Genomic DNA, 13,763 nt, shown 5'->3' with positions numbered 1-13,763 from the left:
CCCTTTTTCTGATCGGAAAGCCCGACCATCTGCGTACTCAAACCGGAAGCAGGAGTCTACCTCCGCGGCATTACGTCGCAGCAGACCAAGTACAAGATCATGAACTGGTCTGTGCCACGATATCGCACCTCCAGGGCCACAGGCTTACCCCATCCTTCGGAGCTTCGTGTTAGCCCTACCGGAACCGGCAGTGTCAGGAAAATTTCTGCCTGCCTTCAAGCTACAACTTTAGGTATTCTTGTTCGCCACTCTCATCGCAATCATTCATCACTCTCATCGCAACGCTCATCGCAATCATCCCCCCTAAAAAGCTGAGCCACGACTAAATGAACTCCTAATAGAGCCGCGACCTACACGCAGAGAACCTATTTGATTCCATCACGTATAGTCCATCACCTAGTGATAAACAGTAAATAAAATAACGCAGATAAAATTAAACCAGTGGCTGTCTACGTCGGAAGCTCAGTTATTACTGAAAATTAAATGTACAAGTGTTGTAAAATAAACCTATATTTTCTTTTACTAAACTAGCAACATCCTTCAATTGCTATGTTGTCCCCAAAGTATAAACAAAATGCCGACGTGACCTCGCGCCAGAACGCCGCTCTTTCATTGGTCTCCCTTGCGCCGCGACATTCTTTCTCCGAGCAATGTCACCCAGACGTAAAAGCAAGACCGAACCGGTTCAAAGCGAACCGTTGCCGAATACGGCCCAAGAACTTGCCTCGCCAAAAGTGAAGCCTTTTAAAAGTTCAGGCCCTCAACACCGCTGCCAATACTCACTTGATGTACACCGGCGTGAGCAGCACGGCTGCAGTGGCTGCCCGCGGTTTACTGGGCCTTTCCGGTCACTTGGTCGACTCATCGTCAAACTACGACTTCCATTCTCATGACTCTTGCGATTGTGTCCAATCCATCATACGCTTTCTGGTTGCCGTGATGCCGATGCCTCACGGCATGGGCGGGTTTGCCCCAGAACCTCCAGCGCTGACCCCACTGCACCGGGTGCTTCGCTCACATCCCAACACTCGATGACCTTTTCAATGCGTACCAGGCTGGAGATGCTCTCGTCACGGCGATGAAAGCGTTGCCTTTGCAACGCTTTCATCTTAAGCGGTCTACTAAAACGGGCGTGTCTCGAATCTGCCGACGAGATTCACTACTCAAGAATGATTGCAGCGGTTCCAGAATTGAGCACCGTACTCCCTCGTAAGGCGACGTTCCCATCACGGTGTGTAGTGTGACACGCGCCCAAGCACGCTACTCTAAAAAAAAAAAACGGACACAGCTGCGTTGACGTCACAAGCCCACGTAGCCTCGTGGATGTGCATCAGATTCCTTCGCCCACTCCCTGCCATAAAGCCTTGCAAGATCTATTCGCAGTACCACTCTCAGCCTTGACCAACAGATGACTTTTTCAACCCATGAATTTCACAACTGAATCTGGCTCCCTATCGAACACATGCGATTGCCGAACCTATATATGTACTACAAATTGTCATGATGCGCACCTTGGACCGATGTCGAAAACACTCTATATGGGTACTCCTTAGGTTCAGCATTTTACGCGCCCTTTTCATTTTGTCTGCTATAAAGGCGAAAGCCTTCAATGGCTCATACCTCCCATTATCTGGTTGCGGTAACAAATTTATTGAGATTCGGCTCAGTTACGATCTGGCAGGCCCGAGTCCTAGGATAGCCCCTCACGAAGAGCGACCCTTTCGGCCCAGGCAACGAGGGCTTTTTGCAGTTTGTGATCCGGCGTTCGGAGCAGCTCCTCCGACGTCTCTTGTGAGGGAGGTGGCAGGAGCGCCCTGTGAGGGGGTAAGCCATCGCACCCCCAAAGAATGTGATTTTGGATAGTCAATGTTTGATTTGTGCAGTTTTGACATATTGGGTTCCATTCCCCGTTGGTAAATATGGTCAGCCAATGCGGGCTGGGGAACGACTTAGTTTGGATTCGACGCCGAATCGAGGCTTGCGCTCGCGTGGGGCTTGCATTTGGGGCAGCGTGGGGTACAGAAAGTCATGTGAGCTCGCCTCGCGAAGACATGTGCTCGTGCCGCTGCTCTCGCGTTCGTCGTCTTCTTACACAGCTGCCTCCGATGCCATTCATCGCGCCAAAGGGAAAGTTAATTAAGATAGAAATAATGCAGGCACTCGAACCCACGGCCTTTGGTGTGAGTTGAACCGGTGACCTTTGGTGTTAACACTAAGGTAATAAAGGCATAGTTAAATATTATAGAGTTAATTAGGACACCCGTACCCATGACCTTCGGTGGGAAGAAAACAGTGAGAAGTAACAACGCATTCGAATGAGAATGTAAAGTAATTTATTGATTGTCTGTTGAACGCGCAGTCATTCGCCTTCACCCTCTTTGGTGCAAGCTCAAGTGTTTGTAATTTTTCTGCTTTCCCGGGCCCTTACCCCATAATTCAATTTCCTTGACCGGCCACCGCAATTTAAGTAAGGGGAAGCGGACAAATCGCAGACCCGGCACCACCCTCCTTATCCGTTAATGTATTCACCGCGCTGGCTCAGCCCCAGCCAAGCCCTATGTACTTTAGCGTGCTCCTCGCCTCTTCTCAACCAATCAAATAAGAAAACCCACTCAATGTTGGCCATGTTGTTTGCTTTGAAATAAAACAAAAGGGACTTCCTATTAACAAGAAGAGCGCTTGATTTCATGTTGAAAGCAACGGTGCGGGTTACCGCTCGATCTTTCGCCGGAAGTTAAGTAAATTGGAAGTCAAGAGATTGGAATAACAAACTCAGTGCCCTTTCACTCTGTGAAAAAGGATTAGGAGCCAAGTTGTGTATGTGAACTTCACCTACAGTGCGTACATACACAGGGACCAAGAGAACGAAAAAGACAAGCGCTGATTTCCAACTGATTTTTATTTTCAATAACACGCATATATACAGAGACACCAAGAGAAAAGCGCTTTTTGAAAAAAAAAAACAATATCTTAGTTAGGCATGAATGCACCAGACTCATCATTGAAGCAGTAGCGATCGCTGAAGGTGACTCGGTTATTAAGCCGTCAATACCAATAACAGATAAACAACCTATTTTTTCGAGGTCGCACATGCACTCTCGTTTATCTTAAGGCGGGGATCATGGTTTCTTTAAATTTTGAATGCATATCGGTTTTATACTTTGGGGAGGGGGGCGCTTTTGTCTTGGTGTCTACGTGTATATGCGTGTTACTCAATATAAAAATAAGTTGGAAGCCAGCGCTTCTCTTCGTCGTTCTGTTGGTCCATGTCTATGTACGCGCTGTAAGTGAAGCTTGCAATGGTATACCACATAGCCCGCACCCAAACCCTCATTGTGTATGTGAGCCCTTTAATGGCCAACTGCACTTCCCCCACGGGTCGACCGGCCATTGCATTATCGTCGGGATCGGCCTATGTATGGAGAGTGCTTAACGCCGACAGTGTTTACCGAGCTTTTTCAGGTGTTGTATGACGTTTCGAGCGTATATATATAGCGATGACAACAGGATATAAATCTATATTCGAAAGTTGACGCTGTCCATGCCAACAAAATACGTTAACGCCTCCTTCTCGTCCGCTGCGGGTCTATCCGGGATTACACTATCTTCGGGATCAGCGCACGTATGGGGAGTGCTTAGCGACTTCTTCACCTCCACCCCGGGTCGGCCCGGTATTGCACCATCTTCGGGAACGGCCCTCTTTGTGTGTACGCAAGGACTTGATCCTGGCGGAACTGGCCCTTAATCGCTCCACTGTAATTCGCTGTAAAATTGGTTACGTGTTCGTGTTTCTTAATTCATTCGTACAGTGTTGGTGACTCGAAAGCGGGAGCAGTGGCAAGGAAGAGCGAGTTCGCGTGGTAGCGCCGAGATGCGCCAACGAGCCAGCTGTGGAAGACGAAGATGCTGGAGCCAATCCTACTGATGTTACTTTTGTGTTAACAGAGCTACGGCTAGGCATGTCGAGAGTCACACCGACACAAAAGATAACGATGCTACCAAAGAAGTCAAGGAAGCTGTCGACTTACTGCAACAGCAAAACGTGCCCTATACCTAACCGACCTTCAAATATTTATCTTGACCGACTCTATGAGCGTAATTCATTGGCTAGGGAGCTAAACGAAATGTTGGAAACAGTTTGTAGCAAACCGAGTTGCAGAGGCACGCTGCCTTAGTTGAACGTAGCGAAACATTGTCTGGAGGATCAAAATCCAGCCAGTTAACTGTGTAGAGGATCCGCTGTCGAGAAAGTCTTAGACAGGTCAATATGGTGGAAGGAATCGAACTTCTTCGACACCGAGGTGTTCGTCAGGCTCTGTTGCACCAAGGATACAGTCGTAATAGAATAAAGTGTGTCTTAAATAGCAGCAGTTCAGGGTACAATAGGCTTGGAAGAAGAAACTGGGTGTTTAACAGCAGCTGTTCGACGAGTACTTACGAATGCAAACAACGGCGGCTACAGCTCTTTTAGCCAAATTATGCGTATAAGTGCGTGGATGCAGATTCGCTAAATATTACCGATACACAGATACAACTCAAAAACAAGTGGCAGAGATATGTTGCATTCGTCGAACGGAAGATAAAGTATTTCAACCGTTTGTCAGCGGAATGAACTTCACACTTCAGCGGGTCACTCCCTCCGTATCTAAACGAATTGCGCTCTTCGCTAAGCAGGTCGACTTCACTACAGCCACATCCGGGAAAGTTCATTTTGGAGCGCAGCGCTTTGGTTCGCGTTCCCGCGTTTCGTGTCGCCGTCGTATTACCCGTCGTTCGTCGTCATAACCAAGGTCATCATCTGTGCGCTGCTCTAGTTTCGCGCGCTCCTGCTCCCATCACTCGCGTGCGGGCGGGTCTTGCTTTCCCTCGCCTACCCTCTCGCCCTCTCCCTCCGCGCTGAGCTCTCGCGGAGCTCCGCTACCGTCCACTCCGCCCCCGCCGTTACTTCTCCCGCTGTCCTGGCACTGCCTCGGTACCAGCGGCGGGCGCGCCTTGGCGCCTCGCGCGTGGTCCACCGCTTTCCACTCCTCCGTCTCCGCGTCGCGTGACTGTACGGCTCTCCGCCGTGTCTCTGGCTTCCCCGTTTGCGGGGCGCGTTCCTCAGTGGCATTTGTCGCCTCTGGAAGTGCTTGCGCCTGGCTGTTATTCTCCCGCTGCCCATCTTGCCCTATATTTCCCCTTACCTGGCGCAGTCCCGTTTCGGAGACTCGAAAGACGGTTATAGCATTTCGACCCCTTGCTTTTACTTTTCCCCCCAACCTCTTGCGGTCACATCGAGGCCTGCCTGTGAGTGAAAGAGTATGTGACCTCTACTCAATACACCTGATCACCACCCGTTTCCTCATCCCACCTGAGAAGAAACATTAAATAATAATTGGTAATCTCCCCCCTCTCTGCGGCGGTGACCCATCATAATATGGCGCGATGGGGCATCGCCGGAGTGTTGAATCGACAGCGGCCGACCGCGTTATGGGCTGCCCAATCCAAAAGGCAGAACCGCCTCCGTCCGGTACTGCGTGTTTTGTGTTAAGTTGCCTGTTCTTGAAATAAGGCAGCAGTGCGCTCAAACATTGTGTTACCAAAAAGCGTAATCGTGGGCCAATTTTTTAAGCTTTTAAACTCTGGCCTCTGTTTTCTTTTGAGCAAACTGGGGTAAAGCTTATGGATACTGATGGCCAAGTCGGTTATTTATTTGTTTTTCATTTCCTCAAAGGTATTTTGTTAAGACATTACATGAGGGAGTGGGGGCTGAATGACAAAGAAAGCTACTACAAATTACAAAGGGACATATTCGATGAGCCGCTTGCATGCAAATGGGTCGATGATTGTGGTACAGTCGGTGGGCAGGCCCTTCCAGTCTCGTATTATGCGCCGAAAAAAATGATTACTAGAAAGTCACGGTATGGGCTTGTGGGGGATACATTGTATTAGAGTGACTGGTACGAGCAATGCGATGTGCTCCTTTTACGTACGGGTGGTCAAAAGGCAAAGAATGGAAAAATGTTATGAAGAAGGTTAAGACGTGCTATTCTACGGCGTGAGGCTAGAGAGGGTAAGTTTATTAGGGCTTTTAGTGCTGAGATGCTTGAACTGGGGGGGGGGGGGGGGGGGGTACGAATAAGTTGACAGAATAAGTCGTATCGCGCGGCTCTGAAGCCACTTGAGGGAGTTTATAAGATTATTAGGGTGGGGGTCTAAAATAGCATTGTCATACTCCTGCTATGGCCGCACAGGAGTTAGAAAAGCATGTTGTTTAATAGAAGGTGCAGCATAGAAAAGGTTACGGCGTAGATAACCCAGAGTACGATTAGCAGAATTTATTATGTGGTTAACTTGACAGGTCCAAGTTAAATCACGTGAGATATACACACCAAGATAATTGAATGAATCAGTCGTTGCAATTGGCATGTTATTGATGCTGTAATTAGGCATATCGTAATTATGACGACGACGAACAGACATTACCATGATTTTAGCTGCATTTATTAATATGATCCAAGTGTTACACCAGTTTTATAGTAGTCAAGAGTTCGACGAAAGTTCGTGTGGTCAGGTAACATGATGATGAACAAATTGCGGTCACTGACCAAGTCCAGGTGAAAATAACAGAGGCGTTTCGGGACCCTTACGGATTCCTTGATCACACTAAAAGCGAGCAAGAGCCGCAGGTCGTTTTTATGCCAAAATGTGACGTAGGGAACGGGTGTAGTTGGCAGGAAGATTTCCATCAGTCCTGTTGATACTGTTGTCAGTAGTTTGAATATATAAATTTTCTAACAAGTGTCGCGTCATCGAATTTTTTTCCTTGGCTATTATAGCAGCGTTTTCCCAATCGATGCGGTGACTGCGATTATCGGCGTGTTCGGCAAGGGCGTTCGAGACTTTTTTCTTGTTGGAGACGTCCCTTTGGTGCTCTTTTAATCTCCTCGTGAATTTGCCGGTTTCACCGATGTAACTGCAGCTGCAGTCTGCGCATGGTATCTTGTAAATGACACCGGGGTAATTGTTGCTTTCAAGCCGATCCTTTACGTTAACAAGCTGATTTCTCAGCTTGTTGGATGGCATGTGTGCTACTCTAAGATCGTATCTTGAAAATACGCGGCTAAGAGCTTCGCTGACGCCACGCACATGTGGGACGCCAGCGCGTTTCGTGAACGACTTGCCTTGAGAGCGCTTTGGATGGAGGACACGGGCTTCCATTTTGTTGATAAACTTCTTCGGGTACCCGTTCCTGGATAATTCGTGACGAATTGTCTTCAGTTCGTTCTGCATTTCGTGGTCACTTGAGCAGATGCGTGTGTCCCTCGTCACGAGGGATGAGACAACGGAATTCTTGTGGCAAGCCGGGTTACATGAATTGATGTTTAAGTACCCGCCGGTATGAGTCGCCTCCCTATGCATGGCAAATGATAGACCCGTTCCACTTCGCCGCACGAGGACGTCAAGGAAAAGGAGGCTGTTGTCACACTCGTATTCTGTAGTAAATTGTATGGCTGCGTCTGCTGAGTTGGGAGACTCGAAAGACGGCGTGAAGCGTCCTGCTTTCGCACAATGCAGAAGCAGTCGTCTACCTAGCGGACGAAAACCTTCGGCGCGGGAGCGAAGTCAGCCAGGGCCTTCTGTTCAATGACCTCCATGACCAAGTTGGCGGTAGTAACGGAAATGGAAGCACCCATTGCAGTCCCGTTGATCTGCCTGTAAAACTGTTTGTCGTTAGTGAAGTAGATGTTGCTCATACAAAAGTCTAAAAGCTCGCAAATGTCCTGTACTTCCAAAGAGGTGCGCTCAGCGAGCGTGTCATCCGCCAGCAGGACATCACTGCACGTAGCTACGGCCAGGTCAATAGGCACTGAAGTGAAATGTGACTTCACGTCAAATGACGCCATAATGTCGTCTTCATCCAGGGAAGTTTCGCGCATTTTCTCCACGAAGGCTCAAGGATGCGAAATGTGCGTCGCTGTCTTGCCGGCGAGCGTGCCCAGCACTTGGTGTAGGTAACCTGATAACCGGTACAGCGATGACCTTGTGAAGTCTACAATAGGCCGTAGTGGAACGCCTGGCTTGTGAACTTTCGGTTATCGGTATATTGCAATTGCGGACCCGTTAGTACACAAGGTGCGATGATAGAGATGCTTTTGCTGCGGTGGTACAAATTTAAAAACCTTGGAGAGGAGCTTCTGCAGTTTTATTTGCAGGTTTACCGTAGGGTCTTTTTGGATCGCGTCGTACGTATCCTCGTCTGATAGCAAATCCTTCATTTTCTCATTGTAGTCACTTCTGTTGAGCAACACGATGGCGTTTCTCTTATCAGCACGAAGGATGGCAATGGAGTCATTGTTCCGGAGGGCTTCGACGGCTTGTTTCACGGCAGGTGAAAATCGGCCTTGAGGGTTGCGCGTCCGCCACTTTGACAGAACACCAATGGCGCCGGTGCGAGCTGCTTCTCTTACTTCGGAAGGAAGTTGAGTGACGGCGCATTCCACGGCGCAGATTACTCTCGCTGAGTTGGGTGAGGCGCCAGTGTTGAAGTTCAAGCCCTTGCGCAGAACGGCAGCTTTAGATTCTGTAGGCCTGTAGGAGGATAAGTTGAGGATGACTTACTTGGTTTCCGTGGGTTCCTTCGGCCTAACAGCGTCGAGCTTACATTATTGCGACTTCCTGCACAGCGGTCTCTTAACGTCGCCATGCAATTTGCATGAAGCTGTACGTCCGGGAAGTTTTGAAGAATGGCGTTTTCTAGCTGGCACCTTGCGAAGAACGTTTCCGCTTCCAAATCCTTGGTTTTCTCTCGGCATTCTTGAACCCTCGCTGCCAATAGTTTCCTCTCGGCTTGTCGAATTATCATGTGGCCCCACGCTGATGCAACCGGTGTCTTCGAGCGCAGACTTTTTGCGACAAGGCCTTCCACTTTGCACGTTTGGTTAAAGGACATGTGGCATTTGAAGGCGGCTATTCTGGACGCAAATGTTACAAACCGGTGAATTTTGTTTACAACGTCTTGCCCGTAGTTAGTTCTGTTGGAAATGTACTTAAGAGTTTGACGAAAATTCGTCTGGTGAGGTAACATGATGATGAAAAAATTGCGGTCTCTGACCAAGTCAAGGTGAAAACAACACAGAGACGTTTCGGGACGAATACGGGTTCCTTGATCACACTAAAAGCGGGCAAGAGCCGCAAGTAGTTTTTATGCCAAAATGTGACATAGGGAACGGGTGTAGTTGGCAGGAAGAGTTCCATCAGTCTTGTTGATACTGTTGTCTGTAGTTTGAACAAACAAATATTCAACAAGGGTCGCGTGATCGAATTCTCTTACTTAGTCATTAGAGCAGCGTTTTCGCAATTGATGCTGTGCCTATCCTTGTGGTTCTTCATGCAATATACCCTGAAAGATATCCCAGAGTGGACTGCCCTGCCTGTGGACTAATGGAGACATCACATCATGTGCTGTGGGAGTGTTAAGCCATCGGATCCTCCTTCAACAAGGATAAGTGGGCTGCACTCTTGGGCAGCCCCAAACTCATCTGCCGAACCCTCGCCGTCCAGTGTGCCCGCGATGGGGCCGTCAAGCTCGGCCAGGCGGTGCCAATGTGAAACTAACCGGGTGGCGCGGAGTCTACCCTGCGTATTCTCTGGACCTTATAAATATTTCACTCACTCACTCACACCACTAGAAGAGACAGCGTCGCCCCGTGAAATATTTAAACGAAGATAAAAACACAGATATCAAATGCTAAACAATATCTGGAACCGGTGGCAACAAGAGTACTCACAAGAATTTCGTACAGCTCACAATAATGAAACTGGACATTGAAATCTGTGAAGCATGGAGACATTCTACTGATACAGCAAATACATTGGTCAAGGTAACTCTGATCATGGGAAAATTACCAGCAGTATATCCGGGCAGAGACCGCAAAGCCTGCTCTTGCGAAGTTTACCGTTTTGGTGGCACCACGTTGAGACCGCCGTTACAAATGTTGTGCCACCTAGAAACTGCCAATGCTTCATAAACATTCGCTTCGAAAGAAGCAAGAACAGTGAAATCGTTCTGCCGAGAGCTTGTAAATGTTGTGTTCTGCGAGAAAAGTGCAGATAGAAGCGCGCGTAGACAAAAGCACGCGCCCGCATTATTTCAGTTGCTCTTACGAGCGTTTAATAAACAAGATGTCCTGTCCGCTACATGGGCGCGGCCAGCGGCTACAATTGCCTCCCGTTAGGGGGTCCTTGCAGTAGCTCCTCAGAATCAAATAAAATTCGTTGTCTGTCTATTTGTCTCTGCTTTGCATCCGCTTCCTGATATTCCACATATGCAACTTTTGCGGGGCAACGGCATCTATATGCCAGAGTGAAGATGCGTTGTCCAGGAAATGTTGACTAGGTGCGGGTGGTAATGAATTCTAGTTCACGACGAATCAATCGAGTAAAATTTAGCAGACCAAACGAGTGAGCTCCATGGTGTAGGTCTTCACACGACGATGTCGTTGCCGTATTTGGCAGCCTGCTGAACCCTTCCCTATGCAAAGGCTTTTCATCTGATCGGCCTTCTGACAGTTTTTGATAATTGCTTCGTCTAAGTCACAGTTCTTTCAGATGAGCCTGTTGAAAGTATCACCCGTAATGCCCCTCTAGAAGTGACCATCCTTGTCGGTCTCATTCATGCTGTTATGATATTTACGGTAGAGCCTAAGCACATCTAAGCACATACACTACGTGTGACTGTCGGCATCTAAGCGCTAGTCGAAATCTTCTTCGCTCCCAGCTGTCAATCATGTGGCCTTCAAAGGAGGCTTATAAACATCTCCTTGCATACATCTCTCTTCTTGATGTCGTATTCGTGCGTCTATTAGCACACTCGTGTTTCGCCTCGGATAGAAAATATCGCATTCGATAACTGTATCGTTGTATTCCACTGGTTGTGTTAATTTGCACGCTCACATATATAAATTGAGCCTGCAGAGGCACTTCAACGGGTGCCACAGAATTTTCCTGGATCTTGCGGATCTGACAAAGTGATGGAAGTCAGGGTCTGCAGCGTTGGAGGTATGTATGGTCAATCGGCCTACGAGACACCATGGCCTCCGTCATCGCTGTATGATTTGCTCAGCGTGCGCTGTGGAGTTGCATGTTTTCATAACCACCACCTCATCCAAAACGGGTGCGAGGCCAAAATAAGCACATCTTAGGTTTACAAATGCACTCAGGAATTCAAACGATTCAAGTCGGCGTCTTGAAACATTGCGACCAAAGCGCTTGCAGCAACACAGTACATCCCATCGACTGAAGTTTGGGCGTCTTAGTAATCTTGATAACGACAATATTACCGATTAATAATATATACTAGGGCAATAATAACCACATCAGAGAGTAGCCTGACTGTTCTGAAGAGAGGATAAAAATAATTGTAATAATTTTTCTTGTCGCGCCCTAGAGGCTCACATATTTGGCATTTATTTCTGTTTCAGATACAGTGTATTTATTTTCCCAAAGCTACACCAAATTCAAGCTAGAATGAGTATTCATCTACCCTGCGCAAGGAATAGCATGCGACATACACCTGACACAGCTCTTTGAGTACTTCACATCGGACACATTATTTCTAGTTTTCACGGACACCAGCTTTTTGTTCACAGATGCTTGCATCACATTTGAAATTCCCAAATGGCACGGACGCTCCTGCGTTAAGACTTCGGCCATGGGCAATGGCCGAATTTTACGACATCGCTTAGCAATGCTATTGTGGTTGCCCACAAAAGTATCATAAATGAGAAACAGTTACGGCACTGAATATTCCGTGGCTCAATTTAAAAAGCCTGAATTTGTGAAGGAATAATTTGCACATTACACTTCTCTGGCATTTGCTCTGGGAGCAGTTATGGCGTACGGACGTTTTAGTAAATACGAGTTCTGCTTACCACAACAGAAAAGTTTGTTTGCTGCTGTTTGTGATTGTATGTAGCATTTCTGCTGATTCACATATACATCGCCTAGAATGATAAATGCCATATTAAATATGAGCTGCCAACCACGATCTCCATTTCCAAATGAACTTTACTATGGTTACTGAGTAATCTATGTCCGCAGTGACACAGTTCCAAAACATTTTGTAGTGGGCCCCGCTTTCTTGTTGCGTAGGATGTCAAAGACAGTAAATTTTGGCGTCCAAAATTTAAATGCGACGCCAGCATGTTTGCATTATATAGGCATAACGCATTATAAGAATCTAAAACAATAAGGTTTTCGCACGCTATGACATGCTGATGTTTTTTGGTTCTTGGTAGCGTTCGTTTCGGTGTGACGAGCATATCTGCAAAATCGGGAAGTCGTGGTTTAGGAGGAAAGTACGCACGAGGAGTTCTTACGGGTCTTCGGCTACTCGCAGTTTCCGGAGTGTTTCACCATTTACCAGTCGTGATCGTTCTAACGCATGGCGTCAGAAACGACTAAGTCATGGTGGCACAGCACCCTGGTTCGGTTTCCTAGGGCGGCGTCCAAGTCGCTTCGGCCTTCTAACAATCAGCTAGTTCTCCGAAATATGTGCATTTCTGAAATTCTGGTGTCTGTGCTCAAGAAAGTACCGAAGTTTAGCCTTGGCCCTCTAGATTCCTGCACATTAATTTCTGGCCCTGAACCATTGTGTTTCCTTGAGGGCCAAAGAGCAAGACCGCGAGCGTTGGGTTCATCAGGGTGCTGACTCATTCCTGAGGAGCCGATTGGAGCTCCTTTGGTCTCGTTTTACTTCCATGTGGTTTTTAACACTGCCCCACAATGCCTTTATTAGCTCTGCACAGAATCGCCTAATATAGTAACCTAATGAGGAAATATTTAACAACCTTGGCTAGCCATCATAAGCCATGTATCTCGGAGGCCACGCAAAATTTGTCGGCGAACTCCAGAAGGAGATGGGGAAATCGCCAGAGGCAGCGCGTGGGGTCCACGAACCTGCGATTGACTTAATCTGCCTGATACAGACGTCCCTTTATGCAGCATCTTGTTTTCATGTGTACTAAGGTGGACGCGCTCGCCGCCTGCCTCAGCGATGGCGTCATTGTTGAACCGACGTCGGCACTCTACTCTTGCAGCATGACTTAGTGGTAGACGCCGCAGAGTCCGTCCTGCGCGGCACTACGGATTTCATATCACGCTTTCGCCATAAGCTCCTCTTCCGCTTCCCCATAATGGTACCACTGCACTCTCCTTCTCCACTTTCCTCCTTGCGCTGTCTTCCCTGTTGCTATCTTTCATCCTCCGCGGCGTTCCTCGCTTTCTCTTTCATATTCTCCTGTGCGCGTTCGCTGGGTTGGGCCGGGGATGCTGTTCCGACGCCGTTTCTCGAACCTCAGCCAGCGTTACTATTGGGTAGCGTGCTGTTCTCGGCAGGCTGCAGGAGTCCGGTAGACCATGGCGACCAGGTAGTGACGAGACGGTTTCTAGTGCGAATATTGCACTGTTTATTCAATGGTTGGTGAAGGATATAGAATAGAAGAATGAATGAATTGAAAAAGTTCATTGCGGGGCCCCTTAAATAGGCACACGAAAATCGTAGGCGGGATCTTGCTCACGTCAACGTCACGTGACATGCACTGAGTGCCTGTCGTTGCTTTGGGGCTGCTCCTTTTCTTCTGGGCGATGTTGCACGTCCCCGTCGCTGCTTTGCGGCTGCTCCTTCTCTCCTGAGCGATGTTGCACGTCCCCGTCCTTGCTTTGCAGCTGCTCCTTTTCTCCTTGCCTCCTCTAGCGGCAACCAGCCCAGGATGGGCTGTTGA

The sequence above is a fragment of the Dermacentor andersoni genome, chromosome 6 (genome assembly GCF_023375885.2).
Source record: "Dermacentor andersoni chromosome 6, qqDerAnde1_hic_scaffold, whole genome shotgun sequence".
Lineage (NCBI taxonomy): Eukaryota > Metazoa > Arthropoda > Arachnida > Ixodida > Ixodidae > Dermacentor > Dermacentor andersoni.
Note: the sequence above shows the minus strand (reverse complement) of the source record.